General features: G+C 37.2%; 1 protein-coding gene and 1 long non-coding RNA gene across 4 annotated transcripts in view; one reads left to right on the top strand and one right to left on the bottom strand.

Moving 5' to 3' along the window:
- The window catches only part of LOC309625711, a 63,628-nt gene extending 53,942 nt beyond the window's left edge, over positions 1-9,686 (bottom strand). For all 3 annotated transcript variants that reach the window (XR_014242685.1, XR_014242686.1, XR_014242687.1), the window contains exon 1: positions 2,553-9,686. This is a non-coding gene — a long non-coding RNA (uncharacterized lncRNA). The remainder of the gene's footprint in view (positions 1-2,552) is intronic.
- Positions 1-16,496, top strand: part of DNAJC1 (DnaJ heat shock protein family (Hsp40) member C1) — a 380,649-nt gene that overhangs the window by 351,381 nt on the left and 12,772 nt on the right. The window lies entirely within an intron of this gene.

The raw sequence follows: 16,496 nt of genomic DNA, 5'->3' as shown, positions 1-16,496 counted from the left end.
GCAGGGAACACAGGTTCAAGCCCTGGTCCGTGAAGATCCCACATGCCACGGAGCAACTAAGCCCGTGCGCCACAACTGCTGAGCCTGCGCTCTAGAGCCCGTGAGCCACAACTACTGAGCCCACGCACCGCAACTACTGAAGCCCGCGTGCCTACAGCCCGTGCTCCACAACAAGAGAAGCCACCGCAATGAGAAGCCCACGCACCACAACAAAGAGTAGCCCCCGCTCACCACAACTAGAGAAAGCCTGCGTATAGCAACGAAGACCCAATGCAGCCAAAAATAATAAACAAATAAAATAAAATAAAAATTAAAAAAAAAAAAAAAAAAAAAAAAAAAACTCATTTTACCGAACACACAGTGAGTTACATTGAAGCAGCTGAGATGGGTTTGGCTAATACAGTTCCTTTAGTAGAATGTTAAGTGAAAGCTAACCACACTTTAGAAGATCACTTATACTTCTTTTTTGGCTATGGTGTTAATTAGATTTGTTTTCATTAAGTGTTCGACTATGAGAAAAGAAACCAAGTTGAGTTTGCTGTTATTGGAACCTCTGCACACTGACCGGATCACCTGTACCAATTCTCCCCAGCTCTGCACATCTGTTCTTTGACCCGTTTTCCTTGCTAAATGTGTAGCTTCAGGCTGAGTTCTCTTTCCTTCGAGAAACAGTTGACCTTTTTGGGAGGGGTAAGAGTGTGCCGTGGTGGAATCTATATGTTCTTTATTTGGGTTGACAGATTACAGTGAAAAATCCATTTTGTTCCTCAATTAAGAAAGGAGTTTTCAGTGTATTAATTGTCGTAATTCACTAGTTAAATTGCTAAATACTACTCTGGATAAATACAAGGAATGTTATTAGCTTTGTAAAAAAAAAAATCAATGCAAAGTATATTTTAACTCAGATATACCTAAACTGTAAGACTTACTTTATTATAGATGAAATATTTTAAATGTTTATATATGCCTTTTAGCAAATAATTTTGGTAACCACAAAGGACACTCAAATTGTAAAAACAGGAAACAAAAACTGGCATGTAAAACCAACTTTAGTGTGATTATTAACTGCAGGTTTTCTAAATTAAGGTCAGGGAGCCTCACATTTCTTGCTTGTGCAGTAATATCATTCTCTTGCCTGTAAGGATGTAAACTGATTCTGCCTCTCTCCATAGTCACTAATCCCCTGCATCCTAGTTGTGATAACAGACTGATTGGAGATGTTCTGCCTGCTTGGAAAAGGCCCAGGTAGGTAGCAAAACAAAAGATAGGTGGATAGATTTAAACAGACTTTTGTAATTAGCTTAGTGCCACTGTGAGATGTGTAGTTAGATAAGCATTTCATATGCAGGTGAAAAGGAGGGAGAATAATAAAATTCCCAGTTTTATTTTATATAGCCACAACTAGAGAGGAGATAGAGGAGATACCTGTTGGGGGAATATTTATATGTTATTATGGCAGTTGTTTCAAAAAATGTAAGCAGATTATTCAATAGAAAATAAACTTTTGTCAGTGAACTAAATATATAGTATATATAATGCTGAAAGGCATATGTTAACATTTAAAATACTTCATCTATAATAAAGTAGGTGTTACAGTTTAGGTATATCTCAGTTCAAATAGACTTTGCATTAATTTTTTAACAAAGCTAATAACATTCCTTGTGTTTATCCAGAGTAGAATTTAGCAATTTAACTCGTATATATTTTGGCAGATGAATTATTGCTGTTACTCTTAGAGTCAGACTGTCCTACACAGGTTGTAAAGGCGCGTCGGGCTTCCTGCCATAGCCGTTCTCCTGACCAGCCTGATCGCTGCTCCTCTCGCTCCCTCACCTACTCAACCCCACGACCTTCAAAGATACATACATTTTAAAAAGGAAGGGGTCCTTTATACCATTCTTCTTGCTAGATGAGTCACTAAAATCTAATAATCAGTTTTCAATCTGATATTAATAGATGATAATAATTTAATGTGTTATCAGATCTCTCTCTCACGCACACACACTTTGTTGTATGTCTTTCCAGACTTTAGTCTTCTTATGTAGGCATATGACTACATAATTTTAACAGTATTAATCTGTATCCTGCCCTTTTCCCTTTGCTATGAGCTTCTTTCTGCGACAGCAAAGATCCACATCATTTTTCTAAACACCTATACAATACTCCATGTTGTCTGGATATAATTAAGGAGCACCCAAGTGATTGTCACTTAAATTGCTTCCCTTTTTTTCTTCATTCATCTTTCCATTTATATCTGTTTCCTTAGCTTGTATGCCTAGGAGTAGAGATGCTTGATTCAAGACTATGGATGTTTTTAGAACCTTTGGTGACTCTAAAATTGGCCTCCAGAGAGGTTATAATATTATACAATGCCCCTGGTGGTAATGAGAGGACACTTCCTCATAGTCTCATAAACACAGAACGTTTGTTTTTCATCATTGCTCATCAAGTAAGTGAAAAGTGGTATGGCACTGATTTTTATAACTTGCCTCCTTACTTACTGGTCTTATTTCGAATAGAGTTTGTGTTAATTTGAGGATAGACAGGCCTACTGTTTTTTGTTGTTGTTCTTTTGGCTGTGTTGGGTCTTTGTTGCAGTGCGCAGGCTTCTCCGTGAGGTGGCTTCTCTTGTTGCAGAGCGTGGGCTCTAGGTGCACAGGCTTCAGTGGTTGTGGCTCACAGGCTCTAGAGCGCAGGCTCAGTAGTTGCAGCACATGGGCTTAGCTGCTCCGTGGCATGTGGGATCTTCCCGGACCAGGGATCGAACCTGTGTCCCCTGCAATGGCAAGCATATTCTTAACCACTGCGCCACCAGGGAAGTCCGACAGTCCTACCTTCTGCAAATAATACTTTGCCATTTTCTTTATATCTTTTGTTATCTTATTTGAGTGTGTTAGCTAACAATTCCAGAGAAATGTTATATTACAGTAATAGTGATTCATGTAGACTTTTTGCTCAACATTTTAATAAGAAAACCTAATGTTTGGTCATTAATTTTAATATTAGTCATTGATATGAGAAATCCATTATTATGCTAGGGGAATTTTCTTCACTTTAATTTTTCCAGTTCTAATTTATTACAGTTGTGTTCAGGAATAGATGTGAAATTTTAACAGTGATTTCTTCAACATCCCTTGACATGATCATATGACCTAATAAGGATGAATATATTACCAAGGTCCCCCTTTGTATTTCTAAGATAAAGTTTACTTGGTCATATAATATTATTCTTTCAATAAACAGCTGGATTTGATTTGTTAATTTATTTAGGATTCTTGCATTTATATATCTTAAAGTAAAAATATTCTAGAATTCTTGGTGTTTTGTTAATTGGATATCTTTAGGTAGGGTTATACCAGCCTTCTAGAATTAGTTCATTATACCTGCCTTCTAACATCTAGAGCAGCGGTCCCCAACCTTTTTGGCACCAGGGACCCGTTTCGTGGAAGACAGTTTTTCCACCCACGGGGCCGGGGGGGATGGTTCAGGCGGTGATGTGAGCGATGGGGGGCGGCAGATGAAGTGAGATGCTTCACTCACTCGCCCGCTGCTCACCTCCTGCTGTGCGGCCCGGTTCCTAATCAGGGGTTGGGGACCCCTGATCTAGAGAGTCAAGAAAATATTGAATTCATAAAACAAAGAAAAAAGTGCGCTATGGAAAAAAATCAGAACAAAGCTAAGTATCCAAATAAATGAAGTAGAATGGTTGAAAATTATCATCTGGAAAATCTCCTAGAGAGCAGAACAAAAAGACAAGAAATACAGGGAATCAGTCCAAAAGGTCAAAATCTGATTAAAAGGAGTTCCAGTTAGACAAAGAAAACAGACATGAGAGCATTTTTGAATGAATTATACAATGAAGTTTTCCAGGATGCAGAAACACCTGAGACCAACAACGCATGAACACTGAGACTACACAGAAGATCTTTAAAGCTCCTAGGGAGAAGAAACCTCCAAAGTAAGGCAGGTCAGAGTGACAGCAGATTGCTTAGCAGCACTAGATTCCAGGAGACAAGAGAACACTGGCCTCACAGTTCAAGGGGGAATGGTTCTGAATCTAGAACAGACTAACCAGCTATGATGGTAAATACGTGGGGCGAGGACTCATTCTTAAGACAGTTTCCCGAGAGTGCACTCCAGCAAATGAGGGATAAGTCACCAAAGAGGAAGACATAGAATCCTCGGAATAGTGGACTGAGTCCAGTGAATGGAAATCCTGAGACCCCACAGCGATACAGCAGGCGAAGAGCGCAGAAAGTCCACGCTGGAGCAGGAGAACAAAAGACTGTGAGAGAGCAACCACGTGAACAAAAGGCAACTAGAAACTCCACCAACGGAAAACCATACAAAAAAGGCATAGTCCAAATTTAAGTTCAGCCATACCTCAGGTTCAGTTCCAGACCACCGAAATAAAGCAAATATCACAATAAAGTGACCCACATGAATTTTTTGGTTTCCCAATGCGTATAAAAGTTATGTTTACACTATATTGTAGTCTGTTAAGTGTGCAATAGCATTATGTCCAAAAAATATACCTACCTTAATTAAAGATAGTTTATTGCTTAAAAAAAATGCTAACCATCATCTGAGCCTTCAGTGAGTCATAATCTTTTTGCAGTAGTAACATCAAAGATCACAGGTCGCTATGACAAATATAATAATAATGAAAAAGTTTGAAATTTTGTGAGACTTACCAAAATGTGACGCAGAGACACAAAACGAGCAGATGCTACTGGGAGAATGGTGCCCACAGACTTTCTCAACAGAGTTGCCACAGACCTTCAGCTTACAGAAACCACAATCTGCCTGTGCAGTAAAAAGTGGAACGATAGAAACAGCAAGGGAATTTGATACTGAGAACATTCTCCTTTAAGTGACACAAGAAGTGCGATCACAGTGCGGTACTTATCTCTACAGTGAGTAATGTTTACCATATCACAGTTATGTAAGATCTTACGTAATGGCTTTTCATATTTTAAACATTTTATATACTTTCAGATGGTTTTTCAATTTTTAAAATCAACAAATTGTGGAAGACTATGGCAAGTTGTCCATCAAAATATGTTATCCCCTTTTCTAGTAATAGAGAAGGCAGGCACATATTTGCCCACAAACACTGCACTTCCAAGCCCTCCAAGCTCTGCTATGGCTAGGTTACTAATTTCTTCTCAGAGGAACATAATTGAAGTAATGTGTGTCCCTAGGAGCTCTTGCTCACTTTTCCCTTCCACTGAACTGGAATACCAGTTTGCCTGCAGCTCAGCTGCGACCATGCAGGCAAAGACAATTGCCCTAAAGAATGGCAGTGAAGCACAATGGAAAGAACACGAACATATGGAGTAAAATAAAAATTGTAAACAGTGACAAGCTCCATGAAGAAAAATAAAGCAGAGTAAGAGGTTAGAGACCTAACCTAGGGAGTGCAATTTCAAGTGGGATTCTGAGGAAAGTCCTCTCTAAGAGGTAACGTTTGAGCAGAGACAAAGCAACTGAGGGAGCGAGGTTGTCTGAGAAAGCATTCCAGGTGGAGGAAACAGCAGCTGCAAAGGCTTTGAGGCAAGAGCTTGCTTGGGGTGCACAGAGTCCAGCAAAGAGGTCAATATGGCTGACCAGGAGTGAGCAGGGGCGATTAGAGAAGATGCGGCCAAGAGATAGTGGAGGACCAGACCACCTAGGACCTCCTTGGTTAAGGTAAAGATTTTGGATTTTACTCTGAGTGAGACAGGAAAGCACCAAAAGATTTTGAGCAAAGGAGTGCAAGATCTAAAAGGGTCATTCTGACTTCTCTGTGGAGAAGATGCTGTGGCAGGGCAAGTGTGGGAGCAGGAAGCAGGCCAAGTAAGAGGCTATTTCAGTTGTCCCTGCAAAAGACAGCGGTGGTTTGGACCAGGGCTTATTGGTAGAGGTGGGAAAAAGAGGCTGAATTCAGGATATAATATACCAAAAGCCTGTTAGTTAATTATGTGTACTTGTAAGCATCAGAAGAACTGTGAACATACAGATGGCCAACAGGCACATGAAAAGACCTCAGTATCACTAATTATTAGAGAAATGCAAATCAAAACTACAGTGAGGTATCACCTCACACTGGTCAGAATGGCCATCATTAAAAATTCTACAAATAATAAATGCTGGAGAGAGTGTGGAGAAAAGGGAACCCTCCTACACTGCTGGTGGGAATGTAAATTGGTGCAGCCACTATGGAGAACAGTATGGAGGTTCCTTAAAAAACTAAAAATAGAGCTACCATACGATCCAGCAATCCCACTCCTGGGCATATATCCAGAACAGACAAAAACTCTAATTCGAAAAGATACATGCACCCCAGTGTTCATAGCAGCACTGTTCACAATAGCCAAGACATGGAAGCAACCTAAGTGTCCACTGACAGATGAATAGATAAAGATGTGGTATATGAACACAATGGAATATTACCAGCATGAAAAAGAATGAAATAATGCCATTTGGAGCAACATGGATGAACCTAAAGATTATCATACTAGTGAAGTAAGTCAGAGAAAGACAAATATATCGTATGTCACTTATATGTGGAATCTTAAAAAATTGTATAAATGAAGTTATTTACAAAACAGAAATAGACTCACAGACATAGATAACAAACTCATGGTTACCAAAGGAAATGGTAGGGGGGAGATAAATTAGGAGCTTGGGATTAACATATACACACTACTATATATAAAATAAACAACAAGGACCTACTGTATAGCACAGAGAACTATATTCAATATCCTGTAATAACCTATAATGGAAAAGAATCTGAAAAAAATGTGTGTGTGTGTAACCAGGTCACTTTGCTGTACACCCGAAACCAACACAACATTGTAAATTTATTATACTTCAATTTTTTTTAAATGGTTTAAAAAAACAATGCTCAGAAAAAATATTTTAAAATTTCAAAAAAAGACTGTGAACAGAAATGCATGCTTCTGGGTATAGGGTACATGGCTTTTCATCAGAAGCCCTTGTTGTAAACTGATTTTTTTTTTTTAAGCTGTGTGCATGTATTACATTGGTTTTTAAAACTACTTTTAAAAATGTAAAGAAAAAATATTTTATATCTTTCCATGTCAGTATATATAAGCCTACCTCATTCTTTTTAATTTTTTTTTAATTATAAAAGCTTTATTGGTTTACAGAAATAGAAAAAAAATCCTAAAATTTGTATGGAACCACAACGGACCCCAAATAGCCAGAACAATCTTGAGAGAGAACAAAGCTTGGAGGTATCACATGTCCTGTTTTCAAAATATGTTATAAAGCTATGGTAATCAAAACAGTAAGGTACTTGACAGCTGACACCTAGGCCGGGAGGGCAGTAGGAACATTCAGCCTCTACTGAAACACTTGCCAGACCATCCCCTCACCGAAAACAGCTTTACTAGTGGAATTCTAGAGCCATCTGTTAATATTTTTGTCCGTCTATATTCCCCCATCAAAGGGCCTTGAGGGCTAATTTGAATGTTCTAGCAAAGTAATAACAACTACTTGCAGACCCTTTCCAGAGAATGTCCTCCTTTTATCTGGTTCAGTTGTCTTCTTCCACAGAGGACACAGCTTAAGGAGGGGCAAACAGAATAGTGGAGAGAGAGGAACAAGATATCCACCCAGCCTGTTTATACATCAGTAGGGTGACAGGTATCACCAACAGATCTCTGTGACACACACTGGGGAAATCAAAGTACAAAGGGCTTGAATCTTTACTAAATTCACCTAGTTGGTGATTGGCAGTAACTCAGGTAAAGCAGTACAGAATTGGCCTTCATGAGAGGTGAGGCCAGACTCCCAAACTGTCAATACACAAGCCTGTTTTGGATTGCTCTTTCCTTACTTTAACCAACATTGATTTAGAAGTAAAAAACTTTTAAAGCAATAAACAATGATTCTCTTTCTTATAAGCACAGTCCTAATTAATTGGAAATCTGTTGAATGAGTATGCAAAGGAATAACCACATTGGAAGCTCCTTGAGGTAGATAAGACTAGATCTTACACATACACCACTGTTCTCAGTATAGTGATATGCTAAGTCAATACTTAATATATATATTAAGTATTAATATATATTATACTTAATAAATCTTTTAATTCACCTAAATTGAAAGATAGTTCATTAATAATATCACATCTAGGGAATTCCCTGGCGGTCCAGTGGTTAGAACTCCATGCTCTCACTGCAGAGGGCCCAGGTTCAATCCCTGGTTGGGGAAATAAGATTCCACATGCCACGTGGTGCAGCCAAAAAAATAATAATACTAAAATAATGTCACATCTAGTGAATCACAGAATATTTGATTTAAAAAGAAATCATTAATGCAATCTTTTGTTTTATGGATAAAGAAGTAAAGTGGAAAGAGAACAGAATTTAAAAGAAAACGTGGCTTTGGTGTCCTGTGCTACCATTTATGGGCTGTGTGATTTTGTAGGTCCCCATATCACTCTGAGCTTCAGTTTCTTCACCTGTGATATGAATTTCACGGGGTAGCTGGCGGGTGAAATGTGATAGCATCATGAAAATACTTTGTTATTATGAACCATTACACAATTGTAAATCACTATAATAATCACTTATTACAGATGTGAGTTCTAGAAAGAGACAAAAGTTCAAGGCCACAGAGCTAGTTAATGGCAGCCTGGGACTAGAACCCAGATTGTTTGACTCTTATTTAAGCCACACTGTCCTCTTAGTTCAGCAAAGACTTGATTTTTACACCCTAACCCTGTGTGTAGGACAGCACTATTCTTTGTCAGCCATGCCTAGATCAAATATCATCTTCAAAGTGAAATATCTTGGTTTTCTGAGGTTCTGGGCCAAAGGAGGATAAATTTGAGAGCAAGGTATTTCATGCCCCAAGACACTGGCCAGTCCATGGGGCTGTAACTCCAGACAGCTCCAAAAACAGTTGCTTTCCTTTGAATATTTGAACCACAGAAATATTCAGCATCTCGTTAAGCTCTAACTGAACACTTGTTCATCTTCCTCAGTGACTCAATCAAGCAAAGCATACTTGCAGATTGCATGAAAATTTTTCTATATATATCTCCCATTTACCATTTTTATATGTTTTCTCCTGGATCTTATTTAGTGTCCTATATTACTAATATATTGAGCTTGTAATTTGTACTCACTCATCAGAACCCTGTATCTTACCAAGAGGATAGTATCCACTTTAAAGTCTAGATCTAATTTACTAGTTACAATGATATTCACTTTGAATACCATGGATGTTTTATTCATGAAGGAACTGGTTTCTCACAGTATAATCTATGGTGTGGGGATAGCATTGTACTTTATGGTGAGATTTATTTTATTACCCTGAATTATTTGCTTAACTCTGTCTTATGTATAGCTTAGAGATGCAGCAAGTCAATAGATGGTGACCCTTGAGCAGATGCTAATGTGTTAATGCAATGCAGAATTGCTTCCTTGTGCTAAAAATTTGGGTAACCCATTTAAAAAAGAGGAAAGTGGGTGAATGTATGTTGGCTTGTTGCAATATCTTGCTGATAGACTAAAAATATCTGTAAAACTACACTACTGTCTGTTGGCATAAGTATTTTCTCCCAGTAATGGCCATCTACATTACTTATAGAGGTGATCAGGAAGTTAATGGAAGGCCCTCTTTTTCAATGATTAAGATGTACACTATTATTATTTCTTGTATTTTCTATCCAGACAGAGGATCCAGAGAAAAATTTAAAGACATTGGAGAAATAATAAGAATGAACAGCACTGCTCTCTACCAGCTGGAAACATTTTTCAGGTGGTTTATTTAATGTTCAGGTAACAGAGTGCCATTTTTATTTGAAAACTACAGTAGCTCCTGGTTATAACGAGTGCTAGATTCAGCAGAAAGTTGGCCAAAATTTAATACAGCTGAATGAAAATACAGTTGATCCCTGAACAACATGACAATTAGGGGCACCAGTCCCCTGCACAGTTGAAAATCCACATATAACTTTACAGTCAGCCCTGTGTATCATAGTTCTGCCTCCTCAGATCCAACCAACGGTGGATCGTGTAGTAGTTTAGTACATATTTATTGGAAAAAAAAACACGTAAGTGGATCTGCTCAGTTCAAACCTATGTTACTTGAGGTCCAGCTGTAATGAACTTCACAGTTACATAATTTTTATTATTAGAATACTTAAAATATCATTAAGTCAGCCAGAATTTGAAAAATTTGACTTGAGGTTATCACTAATAGCCAACATTTATTTTCTGAGTTATCTGAGGATGCCAGGAATATGAGTATACACTTTATATAGCTCAGAAAAATGGAAAACTCTTCTGTATGTTGAGTAGAAATGTGCCACTATGTAACTATCCACTGATCCTAACTGTACCCTATGGAATATAGTTTTCATTTTGTTAATTAATTTTCTGTTTCTTTCATCAGTGTTCTCACTGGAAGGAATGAAACCTATTTTAGGTTTTTTTCATTCACTCCACCCTAACCTATATATCCCAGATTTGATCATAGAGCCCCCGTTTCATAAGAATTTTAAAGATAGCTTTAGGCATAACTACATTAAGAAGAAGGATTATAAAGTATTTTCTGCTTGGAATCAGAACATGATGAAACAAATTTCCCTACAATTCTACAATCCATGTAACTGTTAATACACATGTGGGTAGTGTTATCCAAAAGCCCACCTAAGCCAGTAGCCCACAGTATTATTTGTTCACATACTGAGGAAGAAGAGAAGTCTTGTCTGTATGGACCTATAGGTCTTCTCCCAAAAGGAGGCTAGCAAAAAGTCATAAATCTCCATTAAGTCAGACAGAGACCATACCGTCTACAATTGCACATGATATAAAAGCAGAATGAGTAACTGAAAAATTCATTATAGAATAGGTGAGAGAAGTAATACTAAACATTCATGACTAAATTGGCACTCATGTTATCATCCAAGTCATCTATATCTATCAGAGAGAAGTAAATTTGGTGATGACTATGTCACCTCCAATGTCATCTCTATTTGCAGATGACATGATATTACATATAGAGAACCCTAAAGACTCCACCAAAACTGTTAGAATTAATAAACTATTTCAGTAAAATCGTAAGCTACAAAATCAGTATACAGAAATCATCTGTAACTCTGTACACCAACAACAAACTATCAAAAAGAGAAATTAATTCTATTTACAATAGCATCAAAAAGAATAAAGTGCTAGTTTTAAATTTAACCAAGAGGATGAACGATCTATACACTGAAAACTCTTAAGACACTGACGAAAGAAATTGAATGAGACACAAATAAATGGAAAGATATTTTGTGTTCATGACTGGAAGAATTTAATATTGTTAAAATGTCCATACCACCCAAAGCAATCTACAGATCCAGTGTAAACCCTCTCAAAATTCAAATGGCATTTTTCACTGAAATAAATAGTCCAAAAATTTGTATGGAACCACAAAAGATCCCAAATAGCCAAAGCAATCTTGAGAAGGAAGAACAACCTGGAGGGATCACATTTCTGATTTCAACTTTTAAAGTGATAGTAATCAAAACAGTATGGTACTGGCATGAAAAACAGAATAGAGAGGCCAGAAATAAATCCACTGGTTTATTTTTCTTGACAAAGCCAAGAATATACAATGAGAAAAGGATAGTCTCTTCAATAAATGGTGTTGGGAAAACTGGACAGCCACATGTAAAAGAATAAAACCAGGCTTCTATCTTATACTGTACACAAAAACTAACTCAAAATGCATTAAAGACTTGAACATGAGACCTGAAACCATAAAACTAGCAGAAAATATAGGGAGTAAGCCCCTTGACATTAGTCTTGGTGTTGATTATTTTGGATTTGACACCAAAAGCAAAGGTAACAAAAGCAAAAATAAAACATGTGGTACTACATCAAACTAAAAAGCTTCTGCACAGCGAGGGAACCATCAACAAAATGAAAACCTATGGAATGGGAGAAAACACTTGCAAACCACATATCCAATAAGGGCTTAATATCCAAAATACACAAGGATCTCACACAACACAATACCAAAAAAAAAAAAATTTCAATTTTAAAATGGGCAAAAGAGCTAAATAGACGTTTTTTCCAAAGAAGACCTACAAATGGCCAAGTATATGAAAAGATGCGCAACATCACTAATCATCAAGGAAATGCAAATCAAAACCACAATGAGATATCACCTCAAACCTGTTAGGATATCTATTATGAAAAAGACAAGAGATAACATGCTGGTGAGGATGTGGAGAAAAGAAAACCCTTGTAGACTTTTGGTGGGAATGTAAACTTGTACAGCCACTATGGAAAACAGTATGAAGGTTCCTCAAGAAATTAAAAATAGTACTACTATATGATCCGGTAATCCCACTTCTGGGTATATATCCAAAGGCAACAAAATCATTATCTCAAAGAGATATCTGCACTCCCAATTTCATAGCAACAATATTCACAACAGCCAGCCAGTGTATGGAAACAACTTAAGTGTCCATCAACTGATGAATGTATACAGAAAATGTGTTTATACACACACACACACACACACACACACACACACACACACACACACAAAATGGAGTATTATTCAGCCAAAAAAAAGTCAAGCTTCATAGAAAAACTGTAGAAAAGCAGTTGCCAGGACTAGGAGATGGGGGAAATAGGGAGAGGTTGGTAAAAAGGTACAAACTTTCAGTTGTAAGTTGAATAAGGTTTGAGGATCTAATGTATAACATAGTGACTACAGTTGATAACACTGTATTATAGAATTGAAATTTGCTAAAAGAGTAGAACTGAAATGTTCTCAACAACAAAAGTGAATATATGAGGTGATCGATACGTTAATTAACTTAATAGGGGGAATCCTTTTAAATGTATACATATATCAAATCATCATGTAGTTCGCTTTAAATATCTTATAATCTTATTTGTCAATTATACCTTTAAAAAAAAAAAAGCAAACTGACACCCATGTAATTGAAGTTATCTAGATCTATAGGAAAGAAATAGAATGCTGGGCAGTGGCAGCAGCTGCAGCTCCCGGTCAGCCAAGTGATTATGAGGGTGAACAACTGATATACTTACAACCATTCTTTTTTCCACTTTCAGTACAGTATTCAATAAGTTACATGAGATATTCAATACTTTATTATAAAATAGGCTTTGTGTTACATGACTTTGTCCAGTTTTAGGCTAATGTAAGTGTTCTGAGCATGTTTAAGGTAGGCTAGGCTAAAAGCTATGATGTTCAGTAGGTTAGGTGTATTGTAAGCATTTTCAACTTACTGAAACTTGTTGAAAGTTTATTGGGCTGTAACTCCATCATAAACCAAGGAAGACATGTATTGTATTCAGAATTCTCTGTCAGTACAAGGAATAACTAACCATGTATTCTCAAACCAACTCATGGATAATAACTCCTTCTCTAGGAGGAGTCCTCCAGGAGTCAGAATAAATATCAAACATTGCCTTCAGAAACCATTCCTTCAAAGGAGCCACAATTTGATTTGATTTGATTTGATCGTAGAGCAATTTATGCCCTGGGGCATTTTGTAAACAATAAAGCATAAGCCAGCAGTTAATGTAGTTTATTAATGGGTGTGGTCAGGTAAAGAGAGGAAGAGAGTCCTACAAATACCACTAGCATCCCAAGATGACTGGGGATACCCATACCTGCAGTACCTGAGGAGCGACATCAGAGGCTTAATGCTGTAGGGGGCAGAGGGGCGTAGGCCTCGATAAATCCAGCCATCCATTAAATAAACAGGCAAATAACAACGACAGACCTTAACTTGGGGAAGGGTGTGGCGAGAGAAAAATCACTAACCAGAATTGCTGCAATATATTATCTAAATGTTCAGTTTTGAACAAAAATAATGAGCCATGAAAAGAAACAGGAAAATATGACCCGTACGTTAGAAAAACAGAAGGCAACAGAAGCTGCCCTATAAGAGTGACCAAATGTCAGATTTCACAGAAAAAGACTTCAAAGTAACCCTTGTGAATATGTTCACAGAACTGAAGGAAACAATGATGAAAGAAACAAGAGAAGATATAATGACAGTGTTGCATCAGACAAATAATATCAATAAAGAGATAGAAATTATTTTAAAAGAAATAAAAGAACCAAGTGGAAATTCTGGAGTTAAAAAGTACAATAATTGAAATTTTAAAAATTCACTAGAGGACTTCCCTGGTGGCACAGTGGTTAAGAATCTGCCTGCCAATGCAGGGGACACGGGTTTGAGCCCTGGTCCAGGAAGATCCCACATGACGCAGAGCAACTAAGCCCGTGTGCCACAACTACTGAGCCTGCGGTCTACAGCCTGCGTGCCACAACTACTGAAGCCCGCATGCCTAGAGCCCGTGCTCTGCAACGAGAGAAGCCACCACAATGAGAAGCCTGCACACCGCAACGAAGAGTAGCCCCTGCTCACCACAACCAGAGAAAGCCCGCACACAGCAACAAAGACCCAACACAGCCAAAGATAAATAAATAAATTCACTAGAGATGCTCCACAGAGAGTATTCAAGCTGAAGAACAGAGAGAAAAACAAAAGAAGCAAAGTGAACAGAGCCTCAGAGAAAAATGAGACACCATTAAGCACACCAACATATGCATAATGGGAGTAAGGAGAGGAGAGAGAGAAAGGAGGGGAAAAAAAGTCCAAAGAATGGTGGGTGAAAATTTCCCAAATATATTGAAAAAAGCTAACCTATATACATCAGGAAACTTGCTGAATTCTGAGTCGGATAAGCTCAAAGATATCCACAAAGGATGCATCATAATAAAAATGCTGAAAGTCAAAAATAAGGAGAAAACCTTGAAGGCAGCAAGAGAGAAATGACTTGTGACTAACAAGGGAACCCCCCAACACACACCAATAAGATTAACAGCTTACTTCTCAGCATAAACCACGTAGGCCAGGACAGTGTAATAACATATTCAGAGTACTCAAAGAAAAACTTGCCAACCAGAAATCCTACATCCAGCAAAGCTATTTATCAAAATGAATGCAAAATAAAAAATTTTCAAGATAACAAAAACTGAAGTTCTTCAGTCTGAAAGCAAGTGACCCCAGATTGTAATTTGAATCCACATGAAAAAGAACACCAGTAAAGGTAATAAGGTAATTATGAAAGACAGTATTAATAAATGTTTTCTTCTTAACTGATTTAGAAAGCAATTGTATCAAATAATAGATATATGTTACTGTCAGACCTGTAACATATAGAAAGGTAGTATTTATCTAATATATTTGCCAATAACAGCACAAAGGAGGTGGGTGGGAACAAAGCTGTATGGGGCTGAGTAAACCATTACAGATGGTAAAGTAGTAATTATAAGAATATTACTGGGTTTGTAACATGAATAGATACAATATGTATAATGGCCATACTACAGTATGGGGGTAAAGGAAATAGAGCTAGGGAATTCCCTGGCAGTCCAGTGGTTAGGCCTGGGTTCAATCCCTGGTCAGGGACCTAAGATCCCACAAGACACGCAGCATGGCCAAAAAATGGGGGGGGGGGGGGCCGAGGGATAGAGCTATATTGAAGTAATATTTCTGTATATCACTGGAATTAAGGTAGTATAAATCTGAAGCTGACTGTCTTAAGATGTATATGGTAAACCCTAGAGCAACCTCTTAAAAAAAACAAAACTCAATAAAGTATAGTAAAAAAAAAAAAATCATTAATTAAAATGCTACATTAGAAAATATTCACTTATGCAAAAGAAAACAATAATAGAGGAATAGAGGAACAAAAAAGACATTAAAAGTTAAAAGAAATCAAATTCAACTATATCAACAACGACACTAAATGTGAATGGATTAAACAATCCAATCAAAAGAGAGATTATCCAACACGATAAAAAAAATCATGATTCATCTCTATGTGGTCTACGGGAGACACACTTTAGATTCACAGATAGAAATAAAATGAAAGTAAAAGGATATTAAAAAGATATCATGCAAATAGCAATCGTAAGAAAGCTGGAGTGGCTATACTAATATTAGATTAAGTAGACTTTAAAACAAAAAAATTACTACAGATAAAGAGGAACATTTTATAATTATTAAAAGGCCAGTCCAGGAAAATATAACAGTTAAAAGCATGTGCATCTAATAACAGAGCACCAAAATACATTTAGTAAAAACTGAGATGGATGAAAAGAGAAATAGATGATTCAACCATAAGAGTTGGAAACTTCAATGCCTCCACTTTCAATAATGGATAAAACAACTAGACAGAAGATTAACAAGGAAAAATTGAATGATAATAAACCAGCTAGATCTAACAGACATCTCTATAACACCTCATCCAACAACAACAGAATATACATTCTTCAAGTAAACATGAAATATATTCCAAGATAGACCATATGCTAGGCCATCAAACAACCTCAATAAGTTTAAAAGGATAGAAATAATACAAAGTATATTCTCTGATCCCACAGAAATGAGATTAGAAATCAGTGGCAGGGAAGAAATTGGGAAAATCAAC

The sequence above is a fragment of the Balaenoptera borealis genome (genome assembly GCF_965194805.1).
Source record: "Balaenoptera borealis genome assembly, chromosome: 3".
In the NCBI taxonomy this organism is placed as follows: Eukaryota; Metazoa; Chordata; class Mammalia; order Artiodactyla; family Balaenopteridae; genus Balaenoptera; species Balaenoptera borealis.
The sequence above is the reverse complement of the archived record's forward strand: the minus strand, read 5'-3'. Positions and strand labels throughout refer to the sequence as shown.